Source organism: Pseudopipra pipra, chromosome 14, assembly GCF_036250125.1.
Source record: "Pseudopipra pipra isolate bDixPip1 chromosome 14, bDixPip1.hap1, whole genome shotgun sequence".
NCBI classification, from domain to species: Eukaryota; Metazoa; Chordata; class Aves; order Passeriformes; family Pipridae; genus Pseudopipra; species Pseudopipra pipra.
In genome coordinates, this window is record NC_087562.1 from 6,557,213 (window position 1) to 6,581,728 (window position 24,516).

The 24,516-nt window shown below is 44.0% G+C and overlaps 1 long non-coding RNA gene across 6 annotated transcripts in view; it reads left to right on the top strand.

The window, feature by feature from the left end:
- The first annotated feature begins 1,623 nt into the window (after window positions 1-1,623).
- Window positions 1,624-24,516, top strand: part of LOC135422034 (uncharacterized) — a 76,219-nt gene continuing 53,326 nt past the window's right edge. For 2 of the 6 annotated variants that reach the window (XR_010434296.1, XR_010434292.1), the window contains exon 1: window positions 22,972-24,357. This is a non-coding gene — a long non-coding RNA (uncharacterized LOC135422034). Of the gene's footprint in view, window positions 1,715-18,707; window positions 21,687-21,882; window positions 24,358-24,516 lie in introns of those variants that run through there. The other 4 variants (XR_010434294.1, XR_010434293.1, XR_010434297.1 and 1 more) reach the window with 4 other exon arrangements.

Here is a 24,516-nt window from a genome sequence, read left to right on the forward strand (position 1 = left end):
TCTTCTCGGCTGCCAAATTAAAGACATCAAAATAATAATAATGATGTTTAAAAAAATAAAATTAGCCGGGTTTTTGAAGCCGCTGCTTCGGCTGGGAGAACACACAGAGCCTCTGGGACTCCCAGGCAGGGGAAAGAAGGAGATGGAAAAGGTCCGGAGGGACTTCCAAAACCACAGGCAGGGAGAGATGGAGATGGAAAGGGCCTGAGGGGACTCCAGAGCCTCGGGTAGGGGAGAAATGGTGATGGAGAGGGACTTGGAGAACTCCCAGAGCCTCGGTAACTCCAGGGAGGAGAGAGATGATGATGGAGAGGGATCAGGGGGAGACACCCAGAGCCCCGGGCGGGGGAGGGCTGGTGATGGAGAGGGACCGAGGGCTGGGGGTTGTTGTCACCCCTAAAACAAAAGGGCCATTGTGGAGCGCAGAGATCAGCAGCAGTAAGAGCTCTCGCAAGGCAGGGCTCTCGCTATGGGGTTAGAACAGCAGTGTTAATCTTCTCTCCAGTGTTTACAGAGCCAGCTCATCCGTGGGGCGGGTGGAAAGCGGCCAGCTCGCAAGAGAACGCTCTTTATTAAAAAACACGGACTTGTGTTGCTTTTAGCAGTGACCCCGGAGCGTGTCCCGCATTTTTGGGGGAGGGCAGCTCCCCTTGCCCGCGGCTCCCCCGCTCCCAGCCCGCATCCACAGGAGATGGGAGGTCCCCAGCCGCCTTCAGCAGCAGCTGGAAGAGCCCCCCTCGAGAAAAAAAAAAATCCCTTGTGGAGGTTTGAGGGGTGACTTTCACCCAGATGGGAGCCTGAAGCAGCCCCGAACGCTCCCTCCCCCGGGCGGGCAGCACCGCACCGCACTTTCTATTGATTCACATATTTGTTTTGTTTTACGTAAAAGGGGGGGTGGACGGGGTGTGTGTGAGAATTTTGGTCTCTATCAGCAGTTAGAGATCATCATTTGGAGCCGAGAAGATAAGGGGGAAATGTGGAAAAATTAGGAAAAAAAAAAGGGGCCATAGCTGTGAAAAGAATATTAAAATTCTTCCCCAAAAACTCTCCTTGCCTCCCCCGTCCTTGTACAAACTGCACTTTTAGAAGAAATACCGGCACGGAACTCTTTCATTTCTCCGTCCTGCTTATCCCAGCCCGTGGAAGGGACGATAATTCCCGGGAAATAGATGTGCACCCCGCACGGGCGCACAGGAGCTGCCTCCGGCTCGTTTTTTGGGGACAAATACTGCTGTCGTATTGCGGCTGACCCCGGGCTGGGGAACTCAGGACCCGGCGCATCGCCCGCCCCTGCCCGCACTCTGCCCGCTTCCCGCGGAGATGCTGCGAGTCCGGCGGCCGCGTACCTGGCCCGGAGGATGAGTATCCACGGGGGTCAAAAACCACGTAATTGAATGTTGAGCTGCGGTCGGAGCCCTGCCTGCGGTGCGCAGCGCCTGCCTGCGCTGCCCGCGCTCTGCCCTGCCTGCGCTGCCTGCCCTGCCTGCGCTGCTGCGCTGCCTCCCGCCCTCCGCCCCTCCCCCCCCCCCCGCCCAAAGCGAATTTGTTGCATTTCCTCAATTGATTGTTAGTCAGAGGTTTTGCCAACTTCCTGATGGTTCATTTTCTGATCTCTGCAAAGAAAAAAAAAAAGGAACCGCATTTCCTTTTTGACTTAAGAGGGAGAGAGAGAGAGCGAGCAGCGGAGGCTGGGGGCTGGTGGACGCATCGAGCTGTATGTACTGGACTTTTTCTCTTCCCTCTCCTCCTCTTCCTCTTCCTCCCCTCCGAGCCCGGATTTGCACCATCCCCTTCCCCTCCTGCCTCCAGAGCCCCGCAGGGCTCCAGGGACGGAGCTCGGGCAGGCGAAGCGGCCTCGCTGCTCTGCGGAGCCGCTGCTCCTCTGTCTCGGGCTGCAGCACTTGTCTTTGCTTCCTTAAATCGCTTTAATTTTTTTTTTCTTTATTTCTTTTTCCTGTCTTTATTTCCATTTCGCGCCCTGTCCGTGCAGTTCTTGTGGCTGCGACCAGGGATCCAACTGCAGAAAGAAAGTAAACATGGAAATCGGTTCCACTCGCTGTTATTTGCTTCTGGTTTCTGTTTGGGGTTTTTTACTATTATTTCGATTTATTTTTTTTCGAGAGGCAGCAAAGCTACACTTTGCGTTTTCTTCCCAGCTCTGCTGTCTGTAATTATTGCCTTTAGTCTGTTGCTTAAAGTGTAAAACTGTACAAAACTGTACATGTAAAAATATAAATCGTAAAACTGTATCTTTCTTAAAGTAAATTTTTTCCATAATCTTGCCATAGCAGAATAGGCTTGAAATAGGTGGGGGAGGGATAAAAACTTTGGCATAAGCACAGTGCACTTTAATAGAAAATTACTGTCTTTCTGCCCCCAAACCCCTTCCTAAACTATTTTTGTGTGGCCTGATGTTTATCATTCAAATTATCACCGACTACAGACCTGCTGCAAGCAGGTCAGGAGCTGCAGAAGTGCAGGGCCCTACCCCAAACCTCCTGAATCAGCAGGACCCCCCCCCCCCCCACACAATACATTAAAGGAAAATCCTGGGTACAGTGTAAAGGAAAATATATAGGAGTCAGAGAGAATGGGGCTTTGTTCAGCTGCAAGGGGGAAAGGGGAGAGCAAAATCCCAACTGCTTGATGGTAGTCTTGTGTCCAGGGGTGTTTAACTGGCTTATCTTAAATAATCTTCAAATTAGGGCCTGGTTGGGGAATCAATCCTAAAAACTGGTCAGAACTTTGTTTGCTGCAGCAGTGAAAACACAGCAGTTCACCCCTATATTTATATATGTGTGTATAGGTGCCCAGCCCGTGCGTGCCTGCCTCTGAACACGGATCTAAAAGCATTCCTGGGAAGGTGAACACGTACCTGTGATCTGCAGAAAGCAGATACAACGGGGAAAGGGCAGTTTAAGGCACGGACAAATTTATTCTCATTCCCTGCACCCCAGTCTCGGGTCTCTCCCCATGGAAACGGCCACGTGCGAGCCTGGATGTGTGAGCTGGGGGTGTGAGCCATGGGGAGGGGGAAGGATGGGGAAGATGAAGGACGGGGAGGATGAAAGCATGGCAGGACCACGCCTCAGAGAGCAGGGATTAGTGCATCCCAGAGAGCAGGGATTAGTGCATCCCAGAGAGAAGGAATTAGAGCATCCCAGCGTATTTTCCCATTGCTTTGCAACCGGGTCACACCTCTGAGTTTTCTGCCCAACAGGAACGGGGGATTTCTATGGAGATGATAAATCTAAGCCCTGCACCCCATAAAAAACCAAGACTCACGCTTTACTCACACTTTAGGGGCCACGTGCATCTGCCCCCGAGGCAGGGATGGGTCGGGACAACGCCGCTCGTTTCAAGTGTTGACACCGAGCGCGGCAATCCAAATATTTGTGCAGCCTTTGCCGCGGGATTTTGTTATTCTACCATCGAAACTATCGCTCTGGAAAGCTTTTGGAAGGCTGGGAAAGCCAAGCGGAGATTGCTATCAGGGCAAAACCTGCCTGCTGGGCTGGTGCGAGGTGCGGGCTCTCCATTAGGTGGCATTGGTAGTTTGGTGGTGGGAGAGGAGAACGTGGCTCTGCGTCGCGATTGGGAGCGTATTTATCTTTTCAGCACTTGTTATATACTTACAGTACAATTTGCTTTATCAACACACAGTTTAATAGCTTTATCGGGTCGTTTTCTGTATCGGAATGAAAAGTAATACTTCCCTGCCCTCCACGGAGAGCGTTGTAGCTGCATTTTGTTCAGTTAAAGGCGTTATAAACATAATTTTCTCACTACACAACACTTAAAAAGCATAACAAACAAAAATAATGTACAACAGATTATACACAGCCCTTTCCTGTTTTCTAAAGGTTCAAACACCTGATAACTCAGCCCGACAGGAATTTGACACCCAAATTATGGGTATGTTGTCTGCTGCACAAAGACAAGATGGCAACAAGAAAAAAACCCTTTTTTAATGTGTACAGCACAAATTGGGTTCGATCTGAATGGTTATAGATGCAATTTTAAATAGTAAAAATAATCAAAATTCTAAAAAAATAGAATTAAATATAAATCACTCAAGAAAAATATTTTTTCTCCTCACAGTAACTTTTTGTCTCTGGGAGTTCTGCTTTTATTTACATCTCATGCCAGCAGTTCTTGTTCAATTAAAAAATCCTTCCACTGTTAAAAAAAATCTATTTTGTTTGCAAAGACAGAGATAATTTTAATCATAGGATAATTAGCCTAACTCAATTTACACTGCTGAAATCTCATTAACTAAATTAGAGCCAGTCCCTTATTTACAGTGAGGTTTGCGAGAACAAAATCCATCTCAAACTGTTTGCTATTGTTTGTTTTGGTTTGGTTTTTTCCCCTCCCTGACTTCTTGCTGTCATTTAATTTAAAGGGCAGACTTCACATTTATACTCATTTGGGAAAAATATTCTGAAGAATTAAATCTGCATTTTAATTTCAGGGCACTGTGTTTAAAGACCTAAATGGTTTTAAAACCTCCTGATTCACAAAGACTGAACTGTATATTTCGTCAAAGTTATGGCTGAAAGCTGTATAGGAAATGCTACCTCAAGATATAAATATGTGTATATATATATATATATATATATATATATAAAAAATATAAAAATATATTTGATATATACTATATATATTATGTATATGATGAAATATTTTCACATGCTAATGGCTAAATATATGTTAAAATATTTATTTGGTTTCATCTAGGAAAAAATATTTTAAGTACAATTTTTTCCTCACTTTTACCTTCCTTACATGTTCCTTTCTTTCCCTGAATTAATATTCTGAGCAAATATTAAAAGTTTAATTTGTTGAACTTCTTTTAATAACCCTTCCTGTGGTCCATGGAAGGGAATATTCTGATTATTTTGACAACTGAAGTTTTCAAAAGCTTTTTTTTTAAAAAAATTTTTTTCAGTATAGTTGGCACATAACAACACTTTTATTTCAGTATATGAGTCGATGACAATTAATAAAAAAAATTCCCTGCAGTACTTTAGTTTTCCAGACTCCAGCAACAACAAATGGAGTGTTCATGTCCCACATATGTTTTAAAATGTAAGTTTTAAATACTTTCCCTGTAACATCCACAGGAGCCCAAGAGGGTGAATTAATACCAACATCTACATCGATATATGTGAAGAAAAGTGACTTTAACTCTTGGGAGCCCAATGGGAACGTCCTAATCCAGTTCTGCAGCAATTAAACTCGTTGACGACTGAAATGTTGGTTGTTTAAAGGTCATTTTTGCCCCTTGCAGAATCGGGTCACACACACACACACACACACACACAAATTTATATGGCTCATTCCATCAATTTTTGATGTCTTATCTAAAGCTGGAGAAATGCAAACCATTTTCCCCCCTTGTATCAGTTTGCAGCTACAAGCAGAAGGGCTGGGGCCAGGGGAGAGAGCGACAGTCAATTAAACCCAACCAAACCCAGCCAGGGCAAAGTAGAATTTCCAAAAGGAGCATTTAAAACCCTTACAGTGGTTAATTCTGCCACGCCGGGCTCATTAGCATCTCCTGCACAAAGGCACGGGATCGTTACGTTCCCATTTCCAGCTTTCTCCGACTTTTCCTGTCGTTATTTTCCCTTTTTCTCAAGGTGTGTTTACTCGGGTTTGTGTTTTTCTGAAGTAACCCCTGTCATTCAGCACCAACGCTCCAGCACCCTGGGATTTTTTACCCCGTGCTCCGTGCAGGAATAATGATTTCATCATCCCGAGCTGAAACAAAGCAGGACTTCATTTGGGGGGCAGAGGGATATGATAATCAGGGAGAAATCAGAGACCAGATCTGAAACGAGGAGAAATTGGTGAATTTCCATGCAAAATCAATGACGAGCTGGAATGATTTTTTTTTTCCTTTTTTTTTTTTTTTTTTCCCCCGGGTGGAAGAAAACTGATATCAAAGTCAACAAGCTCCGACTTTACCCTGGTCTGTGGAAATTTCAACACACATTACCTGCTTTTGACCTTTAGCGGGGCAGCAGAATAAGCAGAGCACAAACGCTGGAGGACAGCGAGGCACCCACACACAGTTTCTTCTTTCATACAAGGAAATCAGAGGGAAGAAATTTAAATCTTTGATTTTTCTCTGCCAGCTTGCAGCTCCAGTCATCCCCCTTTAAAAAGATGTACACGAATTATCAACGTGGTGGTTGGAATTAAAGCATTTTCATGGCTTTTCCCAGCACGGGAAGGCCCCGGGTTTGATCCAGCGGCTGAAACTCCTGGAAAGTTCAGCAGAACAAACAAACAAACAAACAAAAAGGGGATGTGTGAGCTCTCAGGGGTCAGGTTACCCCGCTTGCCTATTCACCACCATCTCCTCTAGTAATTTTTAACTACATTTTAGGGTATTTACGGGCTGTGAATTGTTTGGTTCGACTCCTCTTCATGACGGAATCAAATATGCACAGCATTTAGGGGAGTAAAAGACCGTGGGATGAGGCTTGATAGATTCAAATTGTGGTCTTGGGCAATGATGCAAGTCTAAATAAATACTGAAAAACTCCAGGAAAAACTCTAAACAGGCTTCTAGTTAAAATAAAACCGTAATAATAATAACATGGTAAAAAAGAGTAAGGGCCAAACTCCACTATAAGCCACCCTAATGATAATTACATGGTGGTAATGACTGTGCAGGCCAGTTTTAAATAACATAAAGACAGTGCCTTTACATTAGCATGTCAGTAGGAATAGATGCCCTTGTATAATCCTATAGAAATACATATTGCTCTGCCTTAATTTAGGCTCTTGATGGATTTAGGGTGGCTCTTCCCCATCATGACTGGCACCTTTGAGGCATTTTCTTGCCTTATTCGTGATTTTGTTAAAAAGAGATAGCAACCACAGGCTGTCTCTGATGCCAACCCAAGCTCACATCCACCTTCCACCAGCCTCTGGAGGTGTCTCAATCCGATACCACTGAAGCAAAAATCCTGTCACAGGCAAATCTCCGTGCTCAGACACGGGGGGTGTGAAGTATTACCTGATGAATGAAAGCAAGGAAAGTATTTTTTCGCCCATGATTAAAAAAATAAATCTGTTTTAAAAGAACACATTATATTTATTCAGTTTTGAGTTTGGCTGAGGTTTGTTATAAAAATAGTGCCGTAATTTTTTAAGAAACATTTTCTGTTTGGATAGATTAACTGTACACGCAGGCACTTTAGCTTTTGATTCCTTTCAGTAATATAGTAATATTCATTGCTGGCATCAAAAACTCCCCTTAATAAAAGCAGTTTTGGAAATCTTTCATGTCAGACAGATAAAATCTCTTTGAAATGTGGTGGGGGGGGATGATAAGCAACTGTCAGAGTATGTGATCCCCCCTTTGCTCTCGAGGCCCAGACCCACTGCCTCCAGAAGTGCATCTTCTCCACTGCTCTGCTACGAATGCCTGGGGGAAAAAGGCATTTGAGAATGATATTATTGCTGAGGCACTTGATTGCAATAGCCAGTGTTTTGTGCATTCAGGACAAAAACATTACGAGTGTCTGATCAATGTGGGGTCCTCCCTCTCTCCCTGTACTCCTTCCATCTGGGTCAGCATCCCAACGGTACCAAGCAGGACCCTGGCTCATCCTTCCCAGCCCACTTTGCCTCCTCAGATCCCCTCAGGCTCTCAGAGAACTTTTTTGCTTCCCTTTAAGTGTGGGAAAAGCCTGGCTGAAGCAGCAGGGCTGGAGACACGGCACAAGGGGTGCTCTCTCCCTCCCTTCTGTGCCTGCCTTTGAAACAGCTCGTTGTGCCCATTGCCTTTAATCTCTGTGCAGGTTATTTTGCAGCTCGGCAATAATTCCTCAGATGGCCTGAGAAGGTTAGTTATAGCCAATAGTTACCCCCTGTCATTTTCTATCTGCTAAATCAGAGCAAGATTCATCTGAGTTAAATTTTCATAATTCCCTGAAAATCCCCATTTACCGAAGCTGAGGCTGCGACCCCAAACCCCCGCACTGCTGCTGCCAACCCACAGTCAGCAGGAGGGAAAATTAAAACAAAGGAGAAAAATACCAAATATCTGTAAGAAACAAATATTTCTCTCCATTTTCTGTGTCAGTGGGTCATTGTGGAGGTGGTCACCCCTGGAGCTGGCTGGGTCCAACTTGTTGGTGCTGCCTACACTGATCCAGCCCGCAGAGCTCATCCCAGCCCCGGCACGTTTGTACACACAGGGCTGTTCCTGGTCCAGGTTTTGTATTTGTTTCTGCCTTGCACTGCTTTTTTTTGTAAATCCTGCAGCATTTCTGTTCACTTCAGTCCTTCATAAAAGTCTCATTTTGGGTTTTTTTCTTTCCTTTTGCAGTGTTTTTATTTCAGTGCATACACAGATGTGCTGCCAACACACTCATGAATGCACCCAAAACTGAAGGTTCAATTAAGCAGCTCATTGCTCTTTTGACATTTTAATTTCATCTCCTTTTTTTTTTTTTTAGGAGAATTAGTGGTAACTTTATCTCTCATCAAATTCCAGGATTTTGTCTAATTCAATTATACCTATCGAGATTCTTTTCTTCTTTCTTCATCTTTACTGAACTGACACAGATTAGTGTGTCTGCTTCTGAGAAAATCCAAATCACCCTGGAATTCTCTTTCTTTGTGTATGCCCAATAATATCTCTTACACTTCTTCAAGACTAGAAAGTTTTGATCTATTGTTTATTACATATTATTATTAAACCATTTTAATGATGTTCCGTCTTCAGAGATGGTTAATTTGTTGCAGCAGTGATGATAATAGAAAAAATATTAGGCAGCACCACCCCTGTGCATTAGCCTTCCTTGCCTTGTTCCCTGTCAGTTCAGATCTCCTTCTCCTCATCTGTGAGATAGAAATAACCTTGGGACTGGGAGAAAAGTGTGTTTCTCATAAGAGCTCGGGACAGGAAAGGCTTTTCTTTAAATCGAAAGCAGTTGGCGGCTGCAAGAGCCTTGAGGCAGAACCTCTGCTGCTGCTGCTGATGTGTGTCAGCCCTTCCACCTGCCCACAGGCACAATTCTCTGGGGTTAATATTGAACCCAAAGTCCTTATTTTTAATTCTGCTCTAATCTGAGACCTGCTGCAAAGTTGTGTGTTCTCCATGTGGGAACAGGCTGGGTTTTCCTGGAGGCTGGAGAGAGCTGCCTGTGGTGATGGGGCAGGTCAGAGAATCACAGAATATGCCAGGTTGGAAGGGACTCACAGGGATCATTGAGTCCAACTCCTGGCCCTGCACAGGACCCTCCCCAAGAGTCACACCATGTGCCTGAGAGTATCATCCAAATGCTTCTTGAGCTCTGTCAGGCTTGGTTACGAGGATATTCTTCCCAGCAAGTCCCTAACCCTGAGAACTGGAAACTGGGCTGGGCTTTGCCCAGTGCAAGTCTCCAGGAACTACCTTAGGATTTTTAGGGGATGTGTCCAGCCTGCTTCCACCACCATCATCTCCTCCATCAGGCACAACTTGAGGACAGCAGCAATATGGCCTGGATGGACAGACTATTTTGGCTACTCCCTCTTGGAAGGGAGTTTCACCACCTCTCTTTCTGAGATGCACTTTGTCAGCCAGCTATTAAACAGAGATCCTCTTCTTCTGCACAGCTCTTTCTTTCCTAGGTAGATGGGAGGTCTGTGTGTGCTCCAAGGGAAAAATGAGGAGCATCCCCCTTCGTTTGTACCCCAGTAACCCTCTGCATCCATGTTTGGTGAAGTACAGAATTCGGGTTGGAAGGCATCATTTAGTTCCAACCCTTAACGAGTCCAACCCCTCAAGTGGTTGTTGGTGGTGGTGCATTTAAGGATGATGCAACCCTGTGAAAACTGATGCTGTTGATTTTACTCAGCATTGCTCAAAAGTTATCAAAGCCAAGGATGGGTGTCAGCACACAGGGCTGGGCATTCCCAGACCTCATGGCTGTGCAGGTGGATCGGCATGTGGAGAGGTCACACCTACCAACTTCTTAGGCCTCTGGTGTGAAAGATAAAGCCATCTGGTCACCATTTGACAGCTTAAATTGTAATTACACCGTTTGGCCTAGGAACTGCTGCGAGCCACTGTTTGAAGCTGCCTTGTGATTCAGCTCTTCCAGCGCTGAGATAGGGATCAAGTCATTCCACGGGAGCTGAGTTACTGGAGTTCATCTCGCTTCATCTCCCTGGCCTGCTCGTTGCCTTCCAGAATTTATCCCGGCAGATCCTTCGTTATGATTGTGAACTTGGCAGCAGTTGTTTGGTGTAAATAATCACAGTGGCCGATAACCAGGAACACCTGCCGGCCCATTACCCGGATAAGGAGGAGAAGATGGGCATCTCCAGCGAAATTCCACAATATGGAAGTGTTTAAAGGAAGACCTGCCCGGCTCAGGGTAGCAGAGATCTGAACCTTTAAATTGCAGCCATTCCCGGCCTGACGATAAGTAAATAAACAATTCACAGCTGCCTGGGCTAAACACAGAAACACATCTATCTCTTCCAGGCGTGATTGCCGAACAAGTAATTAAGTGCGAAATGTGAGCCCTCAATGTCAGTGTGAGCTGATAAAGGTCTTCAGTTGTAAATTAGCTGAACTCCAGCGAGCCCTGGATATTAACCCTTCAGGAGCCCTTGGGTGGCAGTGGGTGCCTTAGCATGACTCCAGTGCAATTTGCATGCAATTATTCCTGACATTTGCCCCTGGGAATATGGAGCTGTTGTTTTAGCAAATTAAAAAAACAAGGGAGGGAGTTGTTTGCTCTCTTCTCCCTGAGCTAGTGCAGGGCACCCTGTAAGTCCCAGTTCATGGCTCTGCCACGCTCATCCATCACATTCCCTCTGTCCCTCTTCCTCCTGGCGATAGCAGAGGTGTCACAAACCTAAAATACATTTAAGTTGGTGAGCTGTTGGTGAGCTTTATCTCAGGCTGCGAGATAAAGAGGGCTGCTAACTCAGATGGGCAGATACCCATCAGTGGCTCAAAACGAGTACACCAGGATTCACCTTGGGAATAAGGATGCAATGAATGACCATAAATTGAAAAACCACCATTTGTTAAGTAATTCATTAAATGGGTTTTGGGTCTTTTTGTTTGGTTTGTGGCTGTTGTTTTTCTTTTCTCCTTTTTTTTTTTTCTTCCATGAATGAAGGTGTTAAAAGGGGGCTCACTAATGATTTTACTTTGCAAGGTAACTGATGACTTATCCTAAGAGTTCAGCTCCTGCAATCCTATGACTGTACTCAGTGTTCATTTTCAGGTACATATCTCTAATTCTTTTAGCTCACAGTGAAAGCTTTGACAAAGTCCATCGAGTGTCCAGTTTTCAATCCAAGGGACTGCAAACTACAAGACAAATAAAAATAATTCGCAGTAGATTTTTTTAAACTCATAATTTTTAAGCCATCCATTAATTTTTGAGTCCTAAATATCAACTTTGCAACTTCTGGGATTAACTGTACTTGATGGAGTTTTGCTGCTTAAATGATTCACAAGCTTAGAGAACCTGTTTGATGCTGGGACTGGATTTGACTCAAACCCCTGGTTGTGAAGATGTGTGTGACTGTGAGGCTGGAGGGACAGATCTATGGATCTAGGCCTTGGAACCCCCAGACTCCAGGAGCCTATGGACCACGTGAGGCACTGCACATGCCTGCTGGTTCCTTGCTTCACTGGAAAAAGCTCAAGATGGGCCCAGTTTCACTCTCCTCACCAGCCAGTTTGAACTGGGCATTAGTGGAGCCTCATCCCTGCTTCTGCTCTCAACACTTTTGGTTTGGGCAAGCTCTGTCCAGTCACACTGTGACACAGAACAAGAAGGGGAGAGAGGGAAATTTATGGCCATCTTTGGCAAGATGGAGTTGAATTCCAGGCCAGACCTCTAGAAATAACATTTGAACTATGGCTCAAACCTGGTCCAGAGAAATGACTTCTCATGTGGAGCCTGCATTGCTTTGTCTTTCACATCATTGTGACTGCAGAGGAGTGGGAGAGGAGACAGAAAGGAGGAGAGATCCCATAGTCCCTCCTCAGCCCCCAAATGCTCACAGAGGAATTCAAAACCACCACTGCAGTTATGCTGTGGTTTATTTTGGGCTCCAGACCACTCAGGAGCATGGTAAAAAGTCAGCAGGTGCAATGCTGCAGAGCTAAATAGGCTGAGTTCAGGCAAGAGAAGAATCTTTTATCTGCTGGGCTTAACACAGAAGTGACCCCCTGGCAGTCACCACGATGCATCCCAAACCAAACAGATAAATCAAGAGATTGTGTTGTTGCACATATGAGCCTGCTATGAGTATTTTAACCCTTGGACAAAGCTTGCTGACCTTGGCTTTTGTGCCACAAGTGTTTAATCCTTTTATCTAAGACTCCCCCGTGTCTCTATTACCTTTCCCAACAGTCTCCCAGGTGGGTAGAAATCACTAGAAGATGTTGAAATTTGGCTCTGGAGCAGCTGCAGTGGGTAAAGACAGTGCAAATGATAGAATTTTTTTTTTTTTTAATGGGAGTTTAATGAGTTTATGATGGGAATTATTTGACCTAGTACCTGCTGTAGAAGGAGATACATTGGATGATTCCAGAGATCCCTTCCAGTCCTATGTCCTGCTTTCCTCTGACTGTGGAAGACAAAGAAACAACCAACTCACACGTGCCTTGCTGCTGGTCTTGGGACCCAAGGCACTCACTGAGCCCACACCTACACAGAGAGGGGAACTTCTAAAACCTTTCTCCTTAAATGACTCTATTTTCCCTGTCTTGGCCTCACTAGCATGACACCCTTTCACTACTCCATCATGCCTGGGCATAGCTTTTCATCCTCAGCCCGGGAATCACACTCAGATCACTCTGTAGTAAATTTTTATGGGGACCAAATGTATTCTTGGGTTCACTGGGGAAGGGAGGAAAGCAGGGAGTGATTAACAGCAGGGAGATGGGACCTCAATTTTTTTCTTCCTGCAGCCCATGCTTTGTTTGGGACTGGCCTCGTTATTATATATTTCTTCAGATTTAACTCACAGACTTTTACTCTTTTCCTGTTCTGAAGTAGCTGCTTATATTTTACAGCTTTACTTGAAGCCATGACAAGAGCTGTGCTCAAAATGTGGGAGTCTGTATCATAGTTTAGGAAATCAGCCACCAAATCCCTGGTGCACCTTGGCAACTGGGAATGCTCCAGCCCAGCCAGGGTACTGCCAACAAACCAGGATGCCCCTGCCAAACCAGCTGCTGGGAGCACGTCAGGAGTGGTGCAAATGGTAGATGGGAACATCAGATAACCAAGCCAGGAATCTCCTCGTGAACCACAAGAGCCTTATCTTTCCCCTGTCCCAGAGAAACCATACAAAAAATGCTCTATTTCACACAGCTGCTTTTTCAGAGCTGAGGCCGTGGAGAACACGGATCATCCATTTTAGATCCCACTTCCAGTGAGAGGCCCTGGGAACTGGGCAGGAAGACAACTTTCAAAACCCAAGCTGTGAAGGAGCAAGAACACTCCTACAATGTCCCTTCTAAAAGGATCCTCCCTTTTGGGTTTCAAATGCTATCTTTGTCACCACCCTCAGTAACCTCTCTAGCAAAGAGCTGAATGTTATTAGAAAAGAGCTGAGTATGGGTGGGAAGACAAGAAAACAAAAGGAAATGGAAGTCCTGGAAATTGATTTTCCATTTGAATCTATTATTTTTTTGTCTTCTAATTTTTAATAAGACACTGTATGAAGTTTATTGCACTGCTATCTATTTTCTTTTAGGGTGTGTTATCTTTTGTGACTTAGTTTAGACTAAAATAAACGCCAGTTACTAATTAAGGATAGGAATGGAAATCCAAAGATTTGCTTCTCATCAATGCCAAGTGGTAAATCCTTTAATGCTCTGGGATTTTGCTCTATGGCTCTAAATTTCCCATTGGTATTTAGTAATCTGCTGATTGCATTTACTTTAATTCTTTGGTCTTCAGAGTGTTCATGTTGAGATACTCACTTGCAGTAGCTCTGTGTGTTAAGGGCAATGAGTTAAAAGCTGTAGGGTTTTTTCATTAAATTCCAGCTCTGTTTTTTCTGTTGAGTTCCCAACTACTGTGTTATATCATACTAATAAGAGTTGTACTCTGGCTGGACAAATGACAGCGTGTTGCAGTGTCCTGGGGGAGCCATGACATCATTTCTAATTTGCTTATCTGCACTCCAAGAAATGGAAGGGTGAGTGGTGAGAAACTGAATTGTATTTTCGCTCTAACTCACCTCATCTTGCTACGATGTTATGGGAACTGTGTCACTGAGCAGCTCACACCCACTGCCCTGGAGACCTCACACCCACCCTGGAGACCTCAGATGCACCTATTTCCACCTATTCTCCCATTCCCAAGGGCTAAGCAGCAGCAATTGTGGAGGAAAGGGACACCATTTCTTTTAATGCACGTCCCTCAAGGTTTGTCTGCGGGCTGAGAGGCACCAAGGAAAACCTTCCAAGCAGTTTTGTGCTAGACTCTCACAACCTCTTTGACACTGGGATCAACAAGAATAGAGGTTGGAGAAATTTTTTGGAGCAACTTGGGTACCTTTGGCTGTGTTTGGGCTGCATTAGCTCAAGAAGGATTTAATTTTTAATTTTTTTTCATATCCTCACTCAAGCTGAGAGTGGAAAAGGTGTTCTATTCTCATGGGAGCTGAAACAAGGCTTTCTAACAGAGCTGGTTGAACCTTTGCTGTGGGTCCTTCTCTGCTCATGGAATTAGGACAGGAGGCAGGAATTTTAGAATTGGAGAGAGACTGTGGCATTTCCCATTTTATTTGTATCATTCTCAGTAAATAGCTTGCATACAGAGAATCTTGGATAAATAGTTATGAAATCACTAAATGCTTTTCTAATTTAACCCAAACTTTTAGCATTTTCTGAAACCATGGCTGTCTCTTCTCCAAAAAATATAATCTTGACATTAAGTTTTAATAACTCTGTAGCACTCAGCCAATTGAGATATTTTATTTTCCGTAAGTGAAGGTCTGGCCATTCTGTCCATTTGTTTTGCAATGAGAACTTTAAAAGTGGAAGGGCAAGGACATTTTTTTGTTGTTTACCTACTTATTACTCTTATTCCAGAGAATCCCTCGTGCATCTGGAACAGCTGCCTTGGCAGTCCAAGGGAGTGAGGACCAAAGGCTCCAGCTCCCTGCACTGGGAATGACATAATGCCATGAGGAAGACACTGAGATAACCTGTTCCTTTAAAAATAGCAAGGTCAGGGAGGCAATAAAGCTGTCAGCATGGCAATCACTGCAGTGCTGGTGTTCCACCAGCTCACCAGGCTGGAGACCAGGAGGGTGGGAATTCCCAACGAGGATGGCCACATTTGGGTAAACAAACTCGTGGCAATACCCCAGTGCTATTGTCAGCTGAACAGCTCTATTTGTGCCAATGATATTTCCAGGTTACCTCCTCCTAGGGCGATAAAAATCTTCATTTGATTATTTTTGCCATTTTTTTTCATTTTTTTTTTCCCCTTCAGTGCAATGATAGATGGAGTGCCCATAAAACCTCCCGGCACCACGTACGACATCCCCAAGCACCGAGCCAGGTGTGGAGCAACTGGTCACAGACCAGGCTTCCACCCAGGCCTAGGCTTGGCTCCTGTGTGTCTGTTCTCTGGTCACTGGGATGCTTCACTCTTTGTTTGCTGTGAGCGTCCAACTGTGGGAATATTTCACACCAAAGTGCAGGCCAAGAATGGAAAACCATCAAATCTATTCAGCTGAGCAGCCTTGGGAGGTGCTCACGTGGTTCAGGTGGGAGCACAGCCCAATGTTTTCATTGTGTTGAGAGTATATGATTTCAACAAAGGAAGATGTTGTGTAGGGTTCACATCCTGTTGGTGCATCAGATACGTTTCAGCTATTGCTGATTTCCTTTGGATGACATGTCCTTGGCTAAGTCTCCAGTTTAGCTCTTCTTGGACAATAGGTCATAGTGACGCAGCTGATTTTGGGGGCAACTTTTGGACATGAGTGTTTTGGCTCAAACTATGCAGTATTGATAAGGGTTGTAAATCTCAGAATCTTTAAATTTGGAAAAGACCTCTCTGATCATCGAGTCCAACCTGTGACTGATCCCCACCTTGTTACCCAACCCAGAGCACTCAGTGCCACATCCAGTTATTCCTTGGACACCTCCAGGGACAGGGACTCTATCACCTCCCTGGGCAGCCCATTCCAAGGCCTGACCACCCTTATAGTGAAGAAATTCCTCCTGATGTCCACCCTGAACCTCCTCTGGCACAGCTTGAGGCTGTTTCCTCTTGTCCTGTCACTTGCTACCTGGGAGAAGAGACTGATCCTCACTGGACTACAATCTCCTGTCAGGGAGTTGTAGGGAGTGATGAGGTCTCCCCTGAGCTTCTCTTTCTCCAGGCTGAGTCCCCCCAGCTCCCTCAGCTGCTCCTCATATGACTCAGTCTCTAGACCCTTCACTAGTTTATATGCCAAGGCAGTGCCTAGAAATGAAGCATTTCTTAGTATATCCAAAATGCAGCATAAACTTGTGCCACTGATACCAAGGCTTGTTCTGTTAAGCCAGGTAAGACACCAAGTCTTCAGCAAATTTTGGTGACATTTTTGACTTTTAAGATTTTTTTTTCAGCTTAAAGCACTGAGAAAATGTCCGGGGTTGAGTTCAGAGATGAGAAAGACCAAAAGAGGCATCAGCCTCACGTAAGTGAAATCTGGTTGCAGTTAGTGCAGCTGCCACTGCCTTGCACAGCTTTTCCCTTCCTTTAGTGGTGGCTCAGAGCTGCACTCAGAATAGCTCAAGGCACTTATAATCTGAAATTCCTGACAATTACATCCATCTTCCCCCATTCTGTCCAAGAAATCCATTTGAAAATGAAGCTTTAAATCCAAACTTCTTGTTTTAACACTGTTAAAAAGGGTTAGAGATGGGACGTGATTCTGAGCGACTGGAGGGGATAAAGTTGTGGTTGACCAGAAAAATTTGTTGCAACTCAAACAAAACATTTGTAAGTTTTTTAAGTGCATTTGTTAACTTTGCATATTTTGGTGTGTCATCACATTTACTGATTTTGGTGGGGACCAAAACCAGAAATATTGTGAGACAAGGCCACTTCCGTGGGCAGTTTTTGTTCTGTACTGGAGGGAGAAAACCTGTTCTTGTAGGATTTACAGCTAAAAAAGAAATCAGAAAAAAATCATTTGTGAGTGTGTTTCTAAATGGAATAATTAATCTGAACTTGCCTGTCACCAGGTCCTAATTACTTGTTCGTGTTACAGCTGATTACATTAATTCTCCACAGGTGAGGCAGAGTTCTAAGGCAATGAAGGAATTTAAACAGAGTGATTTTTCAGGTTTTGGTTCTATTTACAGACTGTGGTATGTCCATTTGAAGGAAAGCCAGAATCTGAAACTGAAACGCCAGTGTTTTCTTCTTGGCTATAATTGGAATCTTTTAAGACAAGATTCCAATGTTTGAAGGTGTTCACTGCAAGGTTTTGGTCCTTTCCCATCAAGTTTTCAGTGCTGATGTAGAAAACACTAAACCTGATGTTGGCTACCTTCTTCTGCCATTGAACTCAACGGGGATTTTATTCTTTGATTTCAGGCAAAGCACAATCACGCCAATGTTTAACACTTCTGGCTGTTCAAAAGACACCCTGGTCCAGATCACCTGCTCTGGATCTGCAGGTTGTGCTTCACAGGTGTCACCAGCCCTTCTTGAGCCACCACTGAAGTGCAGTTTTGACTGGGAACAGGAATTTCTCTCCTGGTTGGACAAACTAACACTCGTGACCTGAGAAGCTGCTGACATTTGTTGCTTCTTGGGAGCAACCCTGTTGGGGAGGAAGTCGAAGGCAGTTAATTTTTGTGATGATAATAAAGTCTTTTAATGAAGGGACTTTGGAGGGTTTGGCCTCCAACTCCTTTGCCTCAGGGAGCGGGTGTGAAGTGAAGCAGCTCATCCTCCCTGGGTTTGCCATCCTCTCTGCAAGGGCGTGAGAAGAACAGTGTTTGTACCTCTGCCAAGCTGTTCCCTGCTGGCCTTTGAGAAACCAAGTTGCAAAAAGCTCCTTCTTGCAGAGTGTTGCAAGGACTGTCTTGAATTTGGCTTCAGAAATTAATTTAACTCCTTTTTTTCTTTTTTTTTTTTTTTTAATCTGGGTTGCTTCACACTATTTAAAAAATCAATATATGATTTATGTGGCTCTGTTGAGTGGGGCAGAGGACCTACATCACCTACAGTGACGGTGATGGGGGTGGCAATTACTGTGTGCTAGAGCAACAAGTCAGCATTATTTTAAATCCATTCCTTCATCCAATGCAACAGTAACATCTTTTGGACAAGGGATTTTGGAAAAGTTGAAATGTTTGCTTTACAAAACAGACATAAAATTTCTCCTTCAAGGTGCTAAATTTGTGCTGAGCTGGTCCAAAACACGACTGCATCTGGCTGTGTCTCGTGTCTGCTACTAAAAAAATGTCCTAAATTCCAGACAACCTCTGGGGCTTTGAAATAAAACTCATTAATCCTGCATTTGAATTTAATATTTGAAATTTTATCCTAATCTTTTTTTCTTCCACATGAATTAACTTTAGAATACTTGGAAAGAAGCACAAGGGTGGGTTTTTTTTTCCCTCGGTTTTTTTTTTTTTAGAGAGAAAGAGAGAGGGAGAACATTCTTAACAAAGGATATAAAATTAAACTAGATTTGACCTCTGCCTTTAGCAGATTTTCCACCTGGTCTGTGCAGGAAATCAACTTCTATATAGCAGCTCTTTCATAAGGAATAACATACATGAGTCTGTAAGTGACAGTTTTTCTTGGGTGGACAACAATGTTAGTTACTTTTTATGATTAATTGATAAATGTTTTGATATGGTGCCTGGGCTCTGAGTCAAAAATCACTCTAGTTAGATGATCCAACACTTGGGAAGCTGAGCCAATTACAGCTCAGGCACAGTGAAAACAATTCTAAAATATTTGAGCCTAAAAATGTGCATAGTTGTTAAGGAATCTTACACGTGGGTGTATGGTGGTATCCTGAATTACAACTACTTGGTGCGCCAATTTCTTGAGGAATGCAGGGAAGTGCAGGGATTCGAGACTCTTGCCTCTATATTTCAAAAGACTTGGGAAAACAGAAGAACCACATGGACTCTTGTGGCTGGGCACGTGCTGAGGAAAACCAGACCGTGGGCCAAAATGTACTTTTAGTCTCTTGGGTTCCACAAATCCCTTTGCTTTTTTGGGAAGGTTTTAGGTTTCAAGTCTCCTTCCCTTGACTCCTAACCTCCTCTGAGCTTTCTCTTTTCTTTTTTTAGGCTCCAGAACTTACTTTCTATACCAAGATTCCTACTTGGTCCTTGGATTTGCACCCTGACTCTAACCCCTAATGGATTTTTAAATGATTCATGAGAAATAGGACTTCATCCTGTTGGTGGCTATTGATGAGGTTAGGGTGGACTCAGAGGTTGTGGGTGCAGTCCAGAATTGGTACAGATTAGAAAGAGCTCTTGGAGGTCCTCTAGAAGAATAACCCACCTTGCCACCTTATCAGGAGACAGAAAAAACACTTTGTATTTTGCTTTCCATGGGTGAGTGAATACAGAGACATTTTCTCAGTAGGATTTTGGGGTCATCAACTCAAAGACCATTTGGAAAATTTCCTATTGCAGGTTGCTAGTGGCTTTGTGTGTGACACAGCTGCTCCCAGCAAAGTCAGGGAAAGAGAACATCCATCCCCTTTCCTGGTTTGGGTTCCCCAGCCTTCAGGATCTACAATGTGACATGGAGGTTTTGAGGGATGCATGCCTGGATTTCACCAGTGCCACTAGAGATCTGGAAACTGAGAGGCAAATCCTGAATTTCAGAAATCTCAGTGGTTATTTGCTGCTCATCATAGATCTCTGCATTTTTCATGCAAGGATCTAAACTTGACCCCACACATCTCATTGTCTTCAATGGATTTTTATTCCAAGGTCAAGATCAGGAATCACTTTAGAAAAAATGATGTCTAATGAATACAGCTACTGCTGGAGGCTCTTTGACATCACCAGGGCCATCAACCCCTGAAGGGCTTAGATGTGGAATCCACTGAAGATGTTAGAATAGACTTAGATTTAGATACTACTTCATTTTCTTCTGACCCTTGACAGACCGTTGTGTCTAAAGAAGACAGTGAGCAGAGCTGAAGAATGTGTTTACAAATGGAACAGCATCTTTCCCATCCTTGTTTTACAGTGAAGATCCATAAAGGGGAATGTTCCTTCCAGTCTGTTGTGTGCCTAAAAATGCAACATTTCCACTAATTCTCCCTTTTAAGGTGCCATTTGAATGGCATGATACCCCCTTCCCACCCTCCCTCTGTCCTTGACACTCTGTTTGGATCCTGGCTGCTGGATCTGAACACACTCCTGCTTTCACTTTATTTAACACTGGAGGATTTCATCGTTGTTGATACGAAAGGAAAATTTCTAGCAGCACACTGTAAGCTTTACTGCTCGTGACTTCTTAATCATGCAGATTTTATTTCATGTTAAGCTAGCAACTGAACTCTTCTAATAAACAGAGTAAAAATCTAATTAGGCTACTGGAGGGGAATAGAAGAATTTATCCTCCTCCAGACACACAGACATTAGGAATTCTCCCTCAAACATACACACAGGCTTCCTGGCAGCTGCCTCACTCAAAGAGTGGCTAATGATCATAGTAATTTGCACTTAGCTGATACTGCAACGAGTCCCTCACACATGGAAAATATACTTCTTTCATGAGATCATCCAGGGCAGCATGGCCTCGTGGATTCTGCACAGAGAAAAAGAAATCCCAATTCCTAATCCCATGGCTCACACTACTTGCTGTGTGGTCTCTCCCTCTCAGTTTCTCCATCTCTCTTATCCGGCTCATTCATGGGATTGTGGTGATTACTCGGGCGTTTGTCTGTAATGTGTTTCTAAAGCAGAGGCACAATTAAAGTGCAGGAGCTGTGCTGTGATTAGAGACTGAACAGCACCTCCAAAATGCTTGCAGAGAAGATTGACATCCAACATGAATTTGGCTGATTTTTTGTCCTCATTGGGCTCATAATAACTTCAAGTGTTGCTGGTGAGAAAGAGCTCCAAAACCATCAGGCCTTGGGGGAAGTTGACCCCATGTGAGGGGGCCCATCTTCCCACACAGAGGCCATACAGCCAAAGTACACCCAGCATGTCAGGGACATCTCCATGCACACAATCTTTCCTGGCCTGCACACCCATGGTCCATCCAAAGAGGTGATGCTCCCCAGGGAAGTGGTGGAGCCACCATCCCTGGAAGTATTAAAAAAAGGAGTGGATGTGGCACTTTGTGATATGATTTAGTGGACGTGGTGGTATTGAGTGGTATTGGATTTTATGATCTTGGAGGTCTTTTCCAATCTTAATTAGTCTATGTTTTTATGATACCATTTCAAGTTTTTACCCCTTACAACCAAAAGCAGCTGATCCAGCTGATGGGTTCAGGCTTGGCCTCTCTGCTGATTTGGACAGGGATTAATGTATCGTGCAAGTGGCAGGGAGTCCTCCAGCAAATTCCCTCATTGTTCCCTGCAAAGGACAGCCCAGATGTCCCACAGCAGCCCCAGCTTGACATTGGGAACTATGAGATGTATGTCCAGAATTGGCTGTGCAAGTGTGGACACCATGGAGGCTCCAGGTAACCCAAGGCAACCCTCACTGGGAATCAGTGCTTGAAGATTTTCCCTGTGCCTGAATGTTTTCATTCAGCAGTGGGGTTTTTTTTCAGCTGTAATGAAAATAAAAACTGTAATCCCCTTTTCCAAGACTGTTTAGCTCTTTCTGTTACTTATCAGGATTGTTCCTATAAAACCATCAATCATTTCTTTGGTTTGAATGAAATGTAGGGAGACAACATAGGAGTAAATGTTAAAATAAGAGCGGAATAAAAGCTGGGGTATGTTTATAAGCAAATAGAATCATAGAATTATAGAATCACAGGATGGCTTGGGTTGGAAGGGACCTTAAAGATCACCTCATTCCACTCCCCCTGCCATGGACAAGGGGCATCTTCCACTAGACCAGTTTGCTCAGAGCCCCATCCAAGCTGACCTTGAAAACTTCTGGAAATGGGGAATCCACATTCTCTGGGCAATAAAACAGGACCTAACCCAGCCTCTGGAAACCTCAGAAAACATCTTTCTACTGACCACAGTAGGGCAGGGTGCCAACAGCTCTGGCCCCTGGAGACATAACTGGTCCAGGAGGGATTCAGGTCCCGCTGAGAACAGGTTTGTTCAGGGAAGGGTGTAGCCCCAGCAGTGGGAGGAGAAGACCTGCCTCCTCCTATTTCAGATTTTTGAAAACCATCACCACAAAAGAAACCAAAATACAAAAAAATCCAAAAAACAGTGACCCTGCAGTGGGCTGAAGCTGATGTATCTTTTTATAACACAATGAGTTTTTGTGAAATGGAGTCACTGGCCTGAAACCTGGAGGCATCGCTTAGTTTTAACTTCTGCTTTATGCAGGCAAAACTCCAGTTGATGTGAGAGAGCACTGGGTCATATTAGGATTTGGCCCACAAGGGCGGAGGAGAGCCAAGCTCAGAATGTCACATAAACATATTAACTAGAGACTTGGCTTTCTCCAAGATCCCAGGCATGGAATAGGGCTGTGATTTAGTCTTCTATGAGGCATATAAGGAGGTTAAATTTGTCCTGAGTAAAGCATTAAGAGAACAGGATCCAAACATCTGCACAACCATCTGTATCATCTCTTCCTCCTCCCAGAGATGTTTGGAATATAGTTCAGTTTGTGTGACAGGTAGAAACTGAGCTAAAAGCTGCTTAACCTGTTCTGTGTGGGTGAAAAATAATTTAAAAATCAAACCATAGGTTGTTCATGCTGAAGTCTAAAGCTTGTTCTCCCTGGTGCTGAGGTATGAAGGGGGCATATTGTTCATTTAAACCACACTCTTTAGTTTCTGCAGCAGCAAAGTATTTTTGAAAGTTTACAGCTGTAGTAGAAATTCCCTGGAGCCTATCCTTCAGTTTTCTGCCAATCAAAAAGCTGAAGGCACTCTGGTTTGGGCTCCAAAAGTGACATTTTAGTGTTACACATCTTAAATGTGGAGCGGTTTCGCGAGAGCATCCTGACAGGTTTTGAACTCCCAAGAAATTGTTTTCTGGTGCCAAGCTACACAGTCTGGGAAAGGCTGCACACCACTCTCACTCCCTGCAGCTCTGCCAGAACCCAAAATATAGTCACAAAAAAAGAATAAGAAATATGGCTCAGGACTATGGTTTGTGGGTGCATTTCAAGCAGGAGCTTTCTCTAACATTTAATGGATTAACTGCTCTCTGAGCCATGAGGAGTCAGTACAAGGGGAGGTCCATGTACAAGTATATCATGTGGTGACACTATGAAGAAAGGGAGAGACAGGGCAGGAAAGAAAATTCACCAAAAAACATCTACACTGTGGAGGAAAAGGTAAAACTTGGGCCAATCCAGTGTAAGCCCATTAACTTTATAAATTTAAAAGTGACTTTGCAGTGGTTTCTCAAAGGGAAAACATGGGCATCTGAGAAGGTGTGGATGCTAAAGCATTGATGTGGGACCCATATTTCAGGGAACAAGAATACATCAGTATACCATGACTGTCTCCACAAAATGGTCTAAAAGAGGAGATTGAAGGAAGTCTAAAATTATTGGTTAAAAAAAAAAAGAGAATGGTTATGAGATGGAAAAAATACATTTGGCTTCTTGTTATTATTTTATTTAAGTAGAGCAGAGAAGAGCTAGGAGAGAAATAAGCAACATCTTAAGACCTTTAATTGGATGATAAGAATAGACCATCTTTTATTTAAGACCTTGGATGAATCAATTGACAATAATTAATTTTAGCTGGTTAGAGCAGAAGCTGCACTGCCACAGGCAGATTTACCTCCAGGAGTATAATTGAAATGTGATTGTTTATATCAATTGGGGTTAGAAAGAGGTCCCCAACAGCGAATAGCTCAGATGTGGTTCTCATACCTCCCCTGAAGTGCCCTGCACTGGCCAGGGCAGAGCCAGGACACCAGGTGAGAGGAGCTCTGAGCTCAGCCCCTCCTGATGTCCTTGCGCGCAGGAGGCTTCATGTTTTAGAACACTCTGTCATGGACTCGATGACTTTGGCCCAGTACCTTCTGTTTATTGTTAATGAAAGTCAATTCAAGTGTGGAAAAGTACAAAATGTCAACCTATGACCTTGTGAAATCCATGGCAGGAGAGAGAAAAGAAAGACAACCCACCCTTTGGTACACGCTTTGTGCCTCCTGCTGTGTTGGGATCCAGAAGGAGAAACCTTTCCTCAGGACTGGGGCTCAGTAAGTCAGGAATTTTGTCTCTCTTTATTTTCATTACAGTTAGTTAAATCCTTGGGCTCCTGTTAACACTGAGCTCCAAGCTGATTTTTTTGTTGAAATGCTGAAGCCTAATTTTCGTTTAACAATTTTCTGTTTGAGGCCAACATCAAATTAGTGTGT